The sequence below is a fragment of the Haemaphysalis longicornis genome, unplaced genomic scaffold (genome assembly GCF_048455015.1).
Source record: "Haemaphysalis longicornis isolate Haplotype H1 unplaced genomic scaffold, Haemaphysalis longicornis Haplotype H1 scaffold_14, whole genome shotgun sequence".
Taxonomy (NCBI): Eukaryota; Metazoa; Arthropoda; class Arachnida; order Ixodida; family Ixodidae; genus Haemaphysalis; species Haemaphysalis longicornis.
Genome location: NW_027526245.1, coordinates 60,265,352 through 60,277,365, shown reverse-complemented (window position 1 = coordinate 60,277,365; position 12,014 = coordinate 60,265,352).

The following is a 12,014-nucleotide window of genomic DNA, read 5'->3' as shown; positions in this document are numbered from 1 at the left end:
ATATATATATATATATATATATATATATATATATATATATATATATATATATATATATATTTGTGTGTGTGTGTGTGTGTGTGTGTTTACCCTTAAGCGTCAGATAAAGCTGTAGAACACATAAATACCCCAAAAAGTGAAGGATAACACAGTCGCCCAGATAGCCAAACTGGTAAAGCATTCGAGATCAAATCGAAAGGCGTGGTTTCGGTCCCCACTCTGGGACACGTTTTTTTTATTTCTTGTTACATAAATTTAGAAAAAGTGTTCACTTCACTATCCGCAGCAAAAAACAAAAAGCCTAGTCATTCCCCTATGCCTCGTTAGGCGTTGAAGGCTGCCGATTTATCTTTCTGTATATATATATAGTGGAACCCCTATAACACGACTTTCCAGGAACGGCGAGAAAGCTACCCATGACCGGGGTGTACTACGACCGGGGTACAGGTAACTGCCGCCCTACTAGATGGTGTCACGTGACAGGTGGGCTAAGAACTTATTTAAAGGAGCCACGAGAACAAAACACAAGTTCGGCTCATTCGAAAGATTCCCCCAATAGAATCATACGGACACCACTTTTAACGCACACTTCTCTGAAATAAGCTACATAACTAGAAAAAAAACGGAATGGGCATGAGAACCACTAACTCATTTACCGCAACAGAACCTATGGTGTCACTTGAGCTCACCTGTGCGATTGCCTGAGGACGGAAAAAGCGAACGCAAAACAGGCACGGCTTACAGGCTTCCCAAACGTACTATTTGCGCTTAAGTGTAATGCATATTCATTTTACAGCACTAAGAATGGTGCCGTAAACAATAAAAGTTACGAAAACGCACGTAAGCATAGAATTACCGATGCGCACGGCGGTTGGTACTGGGGGCACTATGCTTTTTTAGGTGCACAGCACTCCGCCGCTTTGAAGTTGTTTTACAGGACACTGGTCGATTGGCGTAACCGGCGTTGTCTTACGTGACCTAGTTTGTCGAGGATACCCCAGGTTTCATGAGACGATCACTTTTTACAGTAACTAAAACATGCCACGCGCAAATAGGCGCAAAAATAAAGCAACGGCAGACAACGGTTCGTGGATGACTATAGCAGCGCCATCTGGGAGGGCTGACGGACAGCAAGGCCACAAACCCGAATGACGCATTGGAAGTTCGTTTGAATACACGCTCTTCTGACGTCATTGCTGTCATTACGAATACCTACGATTTGTCATGAGAATAACAATTTTAACCTAAATTGATCAATTTCTCAGTGAATACGGCATCATTTGCTGCCGGACAAGAGCTGGGGGCACTATAAAACGCCAAATCTTTCGAATAAAACAATCTTATATTCTATCTTCATGGCTCCTTTAAACAAATATATTTAGCGAGCTGTCGCGGGATTTGCAAAACTTAAGCTGAAAGCTCCAGTTTAAAAAAAGTAACGCCTATGTGGCGCCCCCTCTCCTCCATGGCATCCAGCTAGCCCGCAAGCCAAGCGCCACGCGCTACGCAACACCCCTGCGATCAGGCTCTATTTAAACCCCGCCAGTTCCGCCAGTCTAGCACTGCCCGCGGCTTGCGCCAATAGATGAGGCCGGCGTGGTCGAGGAAATTGAGAAACGAAAGGCGAGTGCGAACTGACACGGCAAAGTCAAACGAACGATAGTGTCAAGGCGTAAGTGAACAAAAAGCAACATTGCCGTACATGCTGGAGAAACCCTTTGAACGGTTCCGTGCAGTTACTATTACTATTTTTTATTCAGGAGGAGAGAGAGGATAAACATCTTTAATTTGGAGCTTAATGGTGCAGGATGGTGAGAGCACCACCGGTGGGGGGCGTCCGCTAGTCCGGGATGCCCTGTTCCTTGCTGGCTGCTCGTGCCCTCTCTATCAGCATGCGCTGGGTCGAGGGGTCCGAGCTGGACAGCCCGTCCACCCACTGCTCGTACGGGGGACAGGGATTGGGTGTGAGGGATGGGGATTGTTGGCACTCCCTGACCAGATGGAACAGGGTGCCTGGTTTGGGGAAAAATTTGCAGGTACTATAATACTGATTGGGGTAGATATGGTGGAGAAGGGTACAGTGCGGGTAGGAGTTGGTCTGTAGCCGGTTGAGTGTGGTCGCTTCGGCTCTGGAAAGGTGGGAGTTGGGTGGAGGGAACTGCTGGCGCTCGTATCTGAAGTGAGCGAGAATGTCCGCGTAGCCATTCAGTGTGTGGGGGGCCTTCTCCGTGTCTTGGCTCTCTTCGGAAATGGCCGGGAGGGTGTGTACGCGGGCAGCGGCGTGTGCCGCCTCATTTCTGCCGTGAGACTCGTGTCCAGGGGCCCAAGCGATATGAATGTCGGGAAGCTGCGGGATGGTATTCAGGATCTTGAGGGCGAAGGGTGATATGTGGTTGAGCTGGTAGTTGCGGCATGCTACTTGCGAGTCCGCAATGACTGTAACGTATTCGCTATGTGTCGTGGCTGCTAGGGCGATGGCGATTTCCTCAGCGGCGTTTGTAGAGGTGGTGGATATTGTGGCGGCTGTGACCTCGGTTCCCTGGTGGTATATAACCGTGACTGCGTAAGCGGGTTTGCGGGTGTAGCGTGTAGCGTCCGTGTAGCGTGTCGTAGGGTTCCCGGCGTGCTTCTTTGTAACTGCATCGACCCGTGCTTTGCGGCGTGCTTTGTTGTAAAGGGGTTGCATATTCCGCGGCACGGGAGCTACACGAATGTGTTGACGGATGTGGAGGCGGACACGTTGGGGCCGGTCTTCTTTGGGCGGTACCGGGTATCCAAGGCGTGTAAGGGTGTCTCTTCTGGTAGGTGTCAGCTTGAGACGGGTGATTTGGGAACAGCGATGAGCCTCGTGCAATTCTTCCAAAGTGTTGTGTACCCTTAGTTGGAGCAACTTGCGCGTGCATGTTGAGGGGGGTAGGCCAAGGGCGAGTTTGTAGGCTTGGCGGATAAAAGTATTGAGTTTTTCTTTTTCGACGGATTTGAGAGCCAGGTATGGTGTGCCGTAATTCAGACGACTGATCAGTATTGCTTGAGGTATTCTCAGAGTGTCCTTCTCCTGAAGGCCGTAGCGGCGGTGGGCGATGCGTCGTACGAGGTGCGTTAGTTGTGTGAGGGTGCGTTTTATTGCAGGTAAGGTTTGAGAGCCGCTTCCATTTTTGGGTATGTTGAAGGTGGGGGACTGTTGGTACTGCGAGGTTGTTGATCGTCAATTCCGAATCGGGGATTGGGTCCGTTCGTTTTTTGTAAGTGCGGGCGGAGAGCGTGAGGAGGGCGTACTTCACTGCGGCGCATTCCAGTCCACGAGCTCGGAGGTATGTTTGAGTGACGTATATTGCTTCCTCAAGTGCTTCTTCTTGGGCCCCGGTGCAGCCGGTGGGGACCCACAAGGTGAGGTCGTCAGCGTAAAGTGCATGGTGTAAATTGGGGATTGCTGCGAGGAGCGGCGGCAAATCTTTCATAACTAAGTTGAATAGCAATGGTGAAACGACGGATCCTTTAGGGGTTCCCTTGGGCACCATTGCAAATGGGTCGGAACGGAGATGCCCAATGCCTATCGTTGCCGTGCGGTTGGTCAGAAAGCAAGCGATGTAGGAAAATGTACGTTCGCCGCAGTTGGTAAGGCAAGACCTTGCAAGATAGCCTGATGTGTTACGTTATCAATTGCCCCTTTGATATCTAGGGCTAGGATTGATTTTTTGCTCTGATTGTTCAGGGTGTCTAGAACGTCGTCTTTAATTTGAAGTAGGATGTCCTGGGCCAATAAGTGGGGGCGGAAGCCATACATTGTATGAGGGAAGTACCCGTTCTCTTCGATGTGGGTTGTGCACCATGTGCTCAAACAGTTTTCCGACACATGAAGTCAGAGAGATGGGGCGGAGGTTCTTTGTAATGAGTGGTTTGTTGGCCTTGGGTATGAGGGTGATTTCGCGTGCTTCCACTGTGGAGGGAGGGTTCCAGCCTGCCAATGGGAGTTGAAAAAGTCCAAACGCTTTGCAAGGGCAACGTAATCAAGGTTGCGGATGTGGAGGCTTCTATAGCAGAGCTTCTTAGGAATCCGGTCTTTTCCTGGGGTGTGTTGCAGGTTAGATGGTGAACGGCTGCTTCGATTTCCGCCATAGTAAAAGGTGAGTCCATGTTGAAATTTGCTCGCGTAAGAACAATTTAGAAATACATGGCATATAGTTCCGGACAAATGAAACCCTAAGGGAAACAATTGCAACACTCGCTAGCAAGCTTGGCCTTCCCGTTCCTGGGCCTGATGCTATAGAAGCTGTTCACAGAACTACATGTAAACCAACTACTGCTCCCCCCATACTTGTACGTTTCTCAAGTCGAGAAACGATTGATAACTGGTTGTAGCAAAGGCTAGCTCTAAAAGGCGAAAAAATCTACGTAAACGAAAACATTACAGCCAAAGCAAGGAGACTCCTTTGGCTGGCGAAGGTGGAAGCCGAGGTCAAAGGGTGCAAAGTTGTCTGGATCCGAGGTGGTCGAGTACTGATGAAAATAATTGGAAGGCGCTCCGATTATCCACATTGACAACGCAAATGACCTGAGGAAACTTGTTTAGTATGAATGACACATTAGGTTGCTTTCAAGACTGCCTTGAAAGAAGGCGAGATTGGCAAACTGAACAATCCAATCACGCGACTTTAGACCTAATCCATATCAACATGAGGAGTTTGCGCAAGCACTGGGATCTGCTGCCGTTATATTTAAACGAAACACTTGTAATTCTAGAAATACTCGTTCTTACGGAGATTAACATCACGGAACCGGAATGTCCTCAATTTACAATCGATAATTTTCAATCCTTCTCGCTTTTCGGGAAAAAAAGAAAGGGGGAGGTGTAATGGTGTTTGTTAGGCCGAGCTGGTTATGCGAAGAAATCCCAGTGTCTTTTGATGAGGCCGAAATACTTGTTTTGTCCCTGACTAGGGCGCAAGAAGAATTCCTAGTATGTGCAGTGCACCGGCCTCCTAACAGCAACACTGAGGCGTTCTTTGAAGAGCTCTCCAGCTTTCTAAAGAAGCTAGGTACTAACCGACACATTATACTAGTGGGAGACATGATATCGACATTTCAGGCAAGCTAAAAATCACTGCTACTAAATACCCTACGTAATTAGCGAGTCATGGGATAGAAAATTAGGTTCCAGATTTCACCAGATAGGAGATAACAGGCGATAGGATAACGAAAACATGCATCGACCATATTTCCACTAGGCTAAACAAATATAATGTTTTGGGGTGTGTTATTAAGAAAAAGGTTGCTGATCATTATTTCACTACGTTTACAGTATTAGGTGAAGCGAATAATATGAATGAGCCTTCTAAAAAAGAAAAATTTGTTATAAACTCAAGTAATGTAAACCAATACGTACGTTCTTATGATCATGTTTTAAGGACTAAGTTAAAACTTAAACAAAGAAATACCGAAAGTCTGTGGATTGACAATGATATAATTGCTCTCTCGCACGTACAGAGCCAACTTTTTAGAAAATTTCAAAGAAACCCAACTGATTTACTCGCGAGAGAGGAATTTAAACAAATAAGAAATAAATTTACTGCAAAATTAGGGCTTGCAAAAAAGAAATATCAAATCACTGAATTTTCCCTTTGAAGAAAGAACACCAAGCAAACCTGGTGAACAAAATAATTGGCCTACCGCCAAAGGCTAATATTGCTAAAGTTATCGCGGAAGCTTTCCCATGTAAAACTCCAGAAGTATTTGCTGCTAACTTTGTGACCAGTTTTCAGGAGCGCTTCAAAAACTGCATCAAAATAACCTACAGCCTGTATCTGTTCTAGAGCCATCATGTTGCAATTCTGCCTATTTACCAATGGCCACTGAGTTTGACTTATGGCAGGCCATGCTAAGCATGCCTATTACCAAGTCTCCTGGCTTGGATGGAATACGATTACGAGATCTTGCATGCAATTTCAGTCATAATAAATTAGTACTACTTTATATCATAATGAAACCTTCAGAACGGATAGAATACCCGAAGTGATGAAGATCACGGTGATACGGCCCCTATTAAAAAGGGCTCAAGAACTTTTTTTGCAAATTAACGGCCTATAGCTACTCTGAATTCTTTAGCTTGTGTACTTGAGAAGATAGTTTACAACAATATGAATTCCTTTTGTCAGAAATACGATCTTTTCAGCTCTCATCAGTTTGGGTTTTGCAGCGGCTTAAGTACTATTCATCTGCTTGAAGAATTCAATGACCGTTTATGTAGTGAAATTGATAAAAATAACCTCGTGATAACATTATTCATAGACTTGCAAAAAGCATTTGACACAATAGACCATTGTATATTACTTATTAAAAATAATGATTTTGGTTTAGGGACCCTTATCTTGCCTTTTTTAAAGATTACTTTTGTAAACGTTTTCAACGCGTCCGGGTAGGTGATTGTTATAGTAAGCCGGTACTAATGAAAACCGAGGTACCCCAAGGGTCAATCATCGGGCCGCTGTTATTCAATATTTATGTTAATGATCTGGCCAGTCTTTCCCTTGAATCCCTTGTCTATATGTGTGCCGATGATACTGCCGTAGTTTTCTGTTGCACAGTTTCAAATAATGGTGCCCGTGTCTTTCAGAGAGACATTTGTACCCTTTTAGACTGGCTGACCGATAATCATACTTATATAAATAAATCGAAGACAATTCTTATTTGCTTACAATTCTTAATGCACTTATAAGTACCCTTGTAAGTCTTTTCAATCAGCTTACCCATTACACTTGCACGGCAGTAAATGCATAACTGTTCTTGTTCCGTGCTAACACTTCAAAATAACGTAAAATACTTGAGGTTATATTTTGACGGCACACTTAATTAGAGCCTTCATATTGATTACGTTGCCAAACGTCTTAGAGCAGTGTGCGCTTCCTTGTACGTGCTGCGCTCTATTTGCAACACTTCAGTTAAAAAGCTTGTATATAAAAGTTTAGGAGAGTCCCTTATCAAATACGGAATTACAATATATGGTGTCGCATCACCTTATAAGCTCAATATTCTGAAAACCATCCTCCATAATATTGCACACAACCTCGCTTGTTATAGTACAAAGCACCATGGTGAACCAATGGAAGATGTCATGAAACAATTTCATGTTTTACCTGTTCAAAAGCAATTTATGTTTGATGCTTTGTGCAAGCACTTTTATCAAAATGAATTAAAAGTCGTGAATGTTAAATCTAGGCCTTTGAGAAACGTTGAAAAGTTTGTATTGCCATGTGTGTACACTTATTATGGTAAAAGAACCCGTGCCTTTTATGTCCCACATTTGTTTAACAGAATTAAAACCGAGCCAGTGGTTAATAATATGAAGCAGGAAAAAACATTTCTGATGTAATTTATGGCAGACATTGAATGAATGCATTGCGCTGTTTTGGATGTACCTAAAAAACCATTGTAACAATTTGAAGTGCGACTGACTGTTAAATGCCTTTCCTGTGTATGTAAGTAAAAAGTACCTTGTCGTTTTTCTTTTTTTGTCTTTCTTTTTTTCTTTTTTTTCTGGGCATGGCAGTTGCTCAAGATATTTTCCTTGTGATTGTTGGGCTCCTTGAGCTTTCTATTCCCGTTGAGTCCCTATACGCGCCATCCTGTGACTGCCCAGCGGCGCACACAAACCATGCGGCTTATGCGGGCTGGATAATGTTCTGTATTTTGAAATGTGAATAAACATTATTATTATTAATATTAATAATGGATATATCTTAGCTTAATAATGGTAGTGCTAGCCCCAAGGCTAGCAGTACCCCAATAAATAAATAAATAAATAAATAAATAAATAAATATCGAACTCTCCCGCACCAGATTTTTCCCTCTGCTTAGGCATGCGGCAGGCGTTCCGCAGTGCATCAGTGCGCAGCGGTGGGGCTTGCAGCTCCCGCGCGAGCTGGAGCGCGACCAAACCGGCCGTGGCAGAGTGGACCAGCTCCACGCAGGCATGCCGTTGGCGCCGAAAGCGCCACATTGGCCGCTGCGGACTGCGGTGTCACCGATCTTCCAGTCCGTGCCACTCGCTGCCCGCACATGCTCGGTTCTCTGTGTTCGCTAATATTCGCTTGTATCTATGCTTGTCTACGCTCTGTCGAAGACGCCGAGGACTCCGTACCGCTTCCGAGCACGAGCGAAGCCGTCGCTGCCGTGGCCCTGCTACGGCGATACTGCAGTGCCACTGAGGGTAGTGGTTTTGTGCTTGTGCACTATTTAGATACCGTGGAGCAAGCTGTCACCAGCAACGCGCTGAGCTCCAAGAAGCAGGCTACACTCACGCATTTCTTCAGCCCAAATAAATGATTGTTTTCCTTCCGAGAAAGTGTATCAATAGTGAACTACAGGGTGGTAAGAGCTGAGCGGTAGCTGGTGACTCCTTCAGCAAGGTTGTTCTCATGTAAGTTTTTTTTGCTTCACTTTCTATATCGAATTTTTGCTATATCGAACTATTTTACAATCTTCGCGCTGTTCGATATAAGCGGGCTTTACTGAACTGCCTTGCATGGGCTTGCAAAACACAGCTGAGGACGGTATGACACTGACGCCGCCCCCAGCATCGACTAGAAAATGCATTCCGGTCTTTTTTTTCGTCACGAAAAGAAGCGGCTATTTTCGCAACCGATACCACTCGCCGCTTCTAGTGGGGCGCCAGCGCCTTTCCATGAAGAGTGCAAAATGCCGTGCGCTTGCGTGCTGCTTTTCCTAATGTAGTACCAGCATATACATTATACTCCTTGCCAGGCGTAATCTGGTTCCAGCATACGCCTCGTACCAACATACGTCTTGCGTTCATCATAACGGCGATCGGCGGTGCCAGAAGGAGCGAACGCGTAAGGGAGAGGGCTTGAGTCCGAATTAGAGGGCGGCGATCTGGCCTGATAGCTTGCGGTTCCTACCGTGGAATTATTTTCCCAGGCTGTGCAGCGCAGGTGGAGACAGCCTTGTGGATGCTGCTTAGGTAGTCCCGAACGTTCGTTGAGTGATACATTGAACAGCTAACGTTCGACGGGAGTCAATACGTTCATGACCGACTCGTCAATTTGGGCCAGCTGGAAAACAGCTTAACTCCTAGCGGTCGCTAACACCATGCAGGCGGAGGTGTGCAAGCATTCTAAGTAACACATCTGCAGTACTGTGGAGCACTTTGCAATGGAAACAACAAGCCGCAGAGCACATATATTTAAAACAGAAGGTAGCAGGTGACCACGACCAGGTTTATATATAGCGACCTGCCACGCGGGCTGAGTCACCACGCCGAATTTGTTATTGTTTATTTTTTTAGTTCTTTCCTGCGCCCCTGTACCAACTGGCGGTGCATTTAGGCCCTTTTATACACTTTATAGGCGTTTCCAAGGGCTACCATAGTTGTTATTTATCTTTTTTGCCGTCCTTTGTGCTCAGTTCTTGCTGATTCACACCTAAAAAGTGCACACTTTCTGTGGGCGGTACGGTGTGCACACATAACAATTTTCAACGCCAAATTGATACTTGACTAGGTTGCCGAAAGAACGCACCCTGCCGGCGTCAACCGAACGCGCACCTACCAGGTATCGTCAGCAGAAGTCTGTCCACAACTCCTAAACGTTTGCTGACGCTTCCAATGAAGTTTCAGGCGTTTGATATCACTCGTAGATCCGAAAGAATAAAACCACAAAAAACATTTAGTGCGTTTTTTTCTACAAGGTGAAACAGAAAAAAATTGCAGTGGCTTAGCTCGGCTACGCCAGAATATACGTAGCGGGAGTTAAGGTTCAGAATCTTATTCTTAGTTTTCCTGGTTGTTTAGGATTAGCTTTATCATCATTCTTACTGCTGCTTCAATGACAAACACACACACGGTACACGCATTATGTGACACATGTATATTTATTAAGCGGCTCCGGCGTAGCGTCACCAATCGCCCCAACGCTAAGCTCGTTCCACAGGCACAAGCCGGTGTTGCTGCGACGCACGAGCCATTGGTACCACACCCAGCCATCCCTCGCATGACCATCAAGTGGACCGGGCCGCCACGTGCGGAACAGAGGTCGGTGAAGACGCTTGACGCATGGGGTGTGGTTCCACAGGTGCACGCCGGTGTTGCTGCGACGCACGAGCCATCGGGTCCACACACGGTCACCCCTCGCATGATCATCCCGTGACCGGGCCGCAATGGGCCGCTCTTGCGCAACACGGCTGTCTAGGAGCCATGCGAAACTACTCAACCAAGGACAGTGTACCTCACGCTACAAAAATGAACAAAAAGAACTTAGCCGCTCTGTTTTACATATCGCGTCAAATGAAATGGGGGAAACAGTAAACGTGCTGTGCGCGGTCAATTACCCTTAGCTTAGGACGCATACCACGAGTATAACACAAAAAAACGAGTGTGCACCAGCAGTTTGCGCGTAGTCTTTGTGGCCCTTCAGCATATGTGGAGGAAGTGTAACAACAGCATGAATAGTGATGCTTTACAAATAGGTTGCAATGAGCATGATGCCGAGGGCATATGCCTCATTGGATTTGGGCTGGAGTCTTGACGAAAAACATAGCCAAAAGAAAGGATTTCAATGTAGAATATGCTGGAAGACGCTGCGATATTTTCCATTGTATTTCAGTCAACATACCGTACGCGATTGGTTTTGTAGCGTATAGCTGAGCAAGCCCGGTAGGCACCAGGTAAAGGCAATTTGGTTCCAGCAGGTTGCGATCGCTTATAACCGGGGCGCAGGCTCAAAACGATATCTCGGAGATAACTTTGGTTCGCACCGCAAGCACTGACCAGGGATGACGGCGATTTCGAACTTTGCGATTTGTCGGGCTTGTAGGCCACCCCGACGGTACTCCTACAAATGTGGCGCATCATGTATGGTGAAGACGCAGTAGCAGCTAAAAAGATGGTCGTCAATTAGTGCTCCATCCGCTGGAAAAGCATTATGTTATCCCGCAAGAATGACGGCGCTTCCACGCACAAAATGTCCCTGTTGGTACTATTTCGGAACGTTTATTACATCGAATATGGTCACAATTAAATAAGCGCTCGTCAAACAGGCAGATACCGTAGCAGCGTGGCTTACATGTATACCTTGACGTTTGAATAGGTATAAAAAGGTTCTTGACTAAACCATGAATGTAGTTGCTTGCCGGTATTTTTGGTGGTGATTAATAAAAGAAGCGTCGATTGGTACGGGAGCTACTTTTTATGCCAGCAGTTGTAGGCACCACTGCACGCAAAGCGAAGCTGGCGAGTATGGGGAATAAATTGAGTTCCACATCACGGAGTGCTCGGTTCCTACATGGCAATTTTAAGTGCGAATGCACTTCTTAAGCGAGCCTGAATCGTCCGCCGCCGCCGTCCGCATAGCAACAGCTGCGGGTGCGCGCGCTCCTCGTCTTCCTCCTCGTCTTCCCTAGCAACGGGGGGAGATGGGCGCGCGCTACTCTCCTACTCCTCTCTCCGCTCAGTGACTGCGGGTGTTGGGCGCCTCCTCTCCACTTCGGGCGGGAAAGCTCTCGCTCGCGGAGCGGGCGCTCCGCATTCCGACGCGTGAGGGCGCTCGTGTAGCCCTCGCCGTAACGGCGGGCGCTACTCTCCTCCTCCTCTCTCCGCTCAGTGACTGCGGGTGTTGGGCGCCTCCTCTCCACTCCAAGATCACGATATCGACCGTAATCGCGCAATCAACAACCGTGCATTCGCACTTACACATTCTCCCCCTCGGGGAAGTGCGAGTGAATTTTTTCGGCAAGCTGGCTCCCATTGTTGCCAACTGTATCGGGAGATTTCTGTCCATTAGGCCGGTCTCGCAGCTGAGAGGCCCGAGGCGGCAATGCATGGCCCAACGCAAGGAGTGCTTAAGGGCACTGACCGGTTTTGTCACGAGGCTCACGCCGTGAGTTTTAGTCCGCTGCTTCGTCGTGTTCTGTGATGCTTCAACGAATTCAATTGTTATGCCCAAGCTTCCTCATTATCCTCGGAAGACCGCAAAGGGAGCGCAGTTCATGACAGGCATTTATGTTGC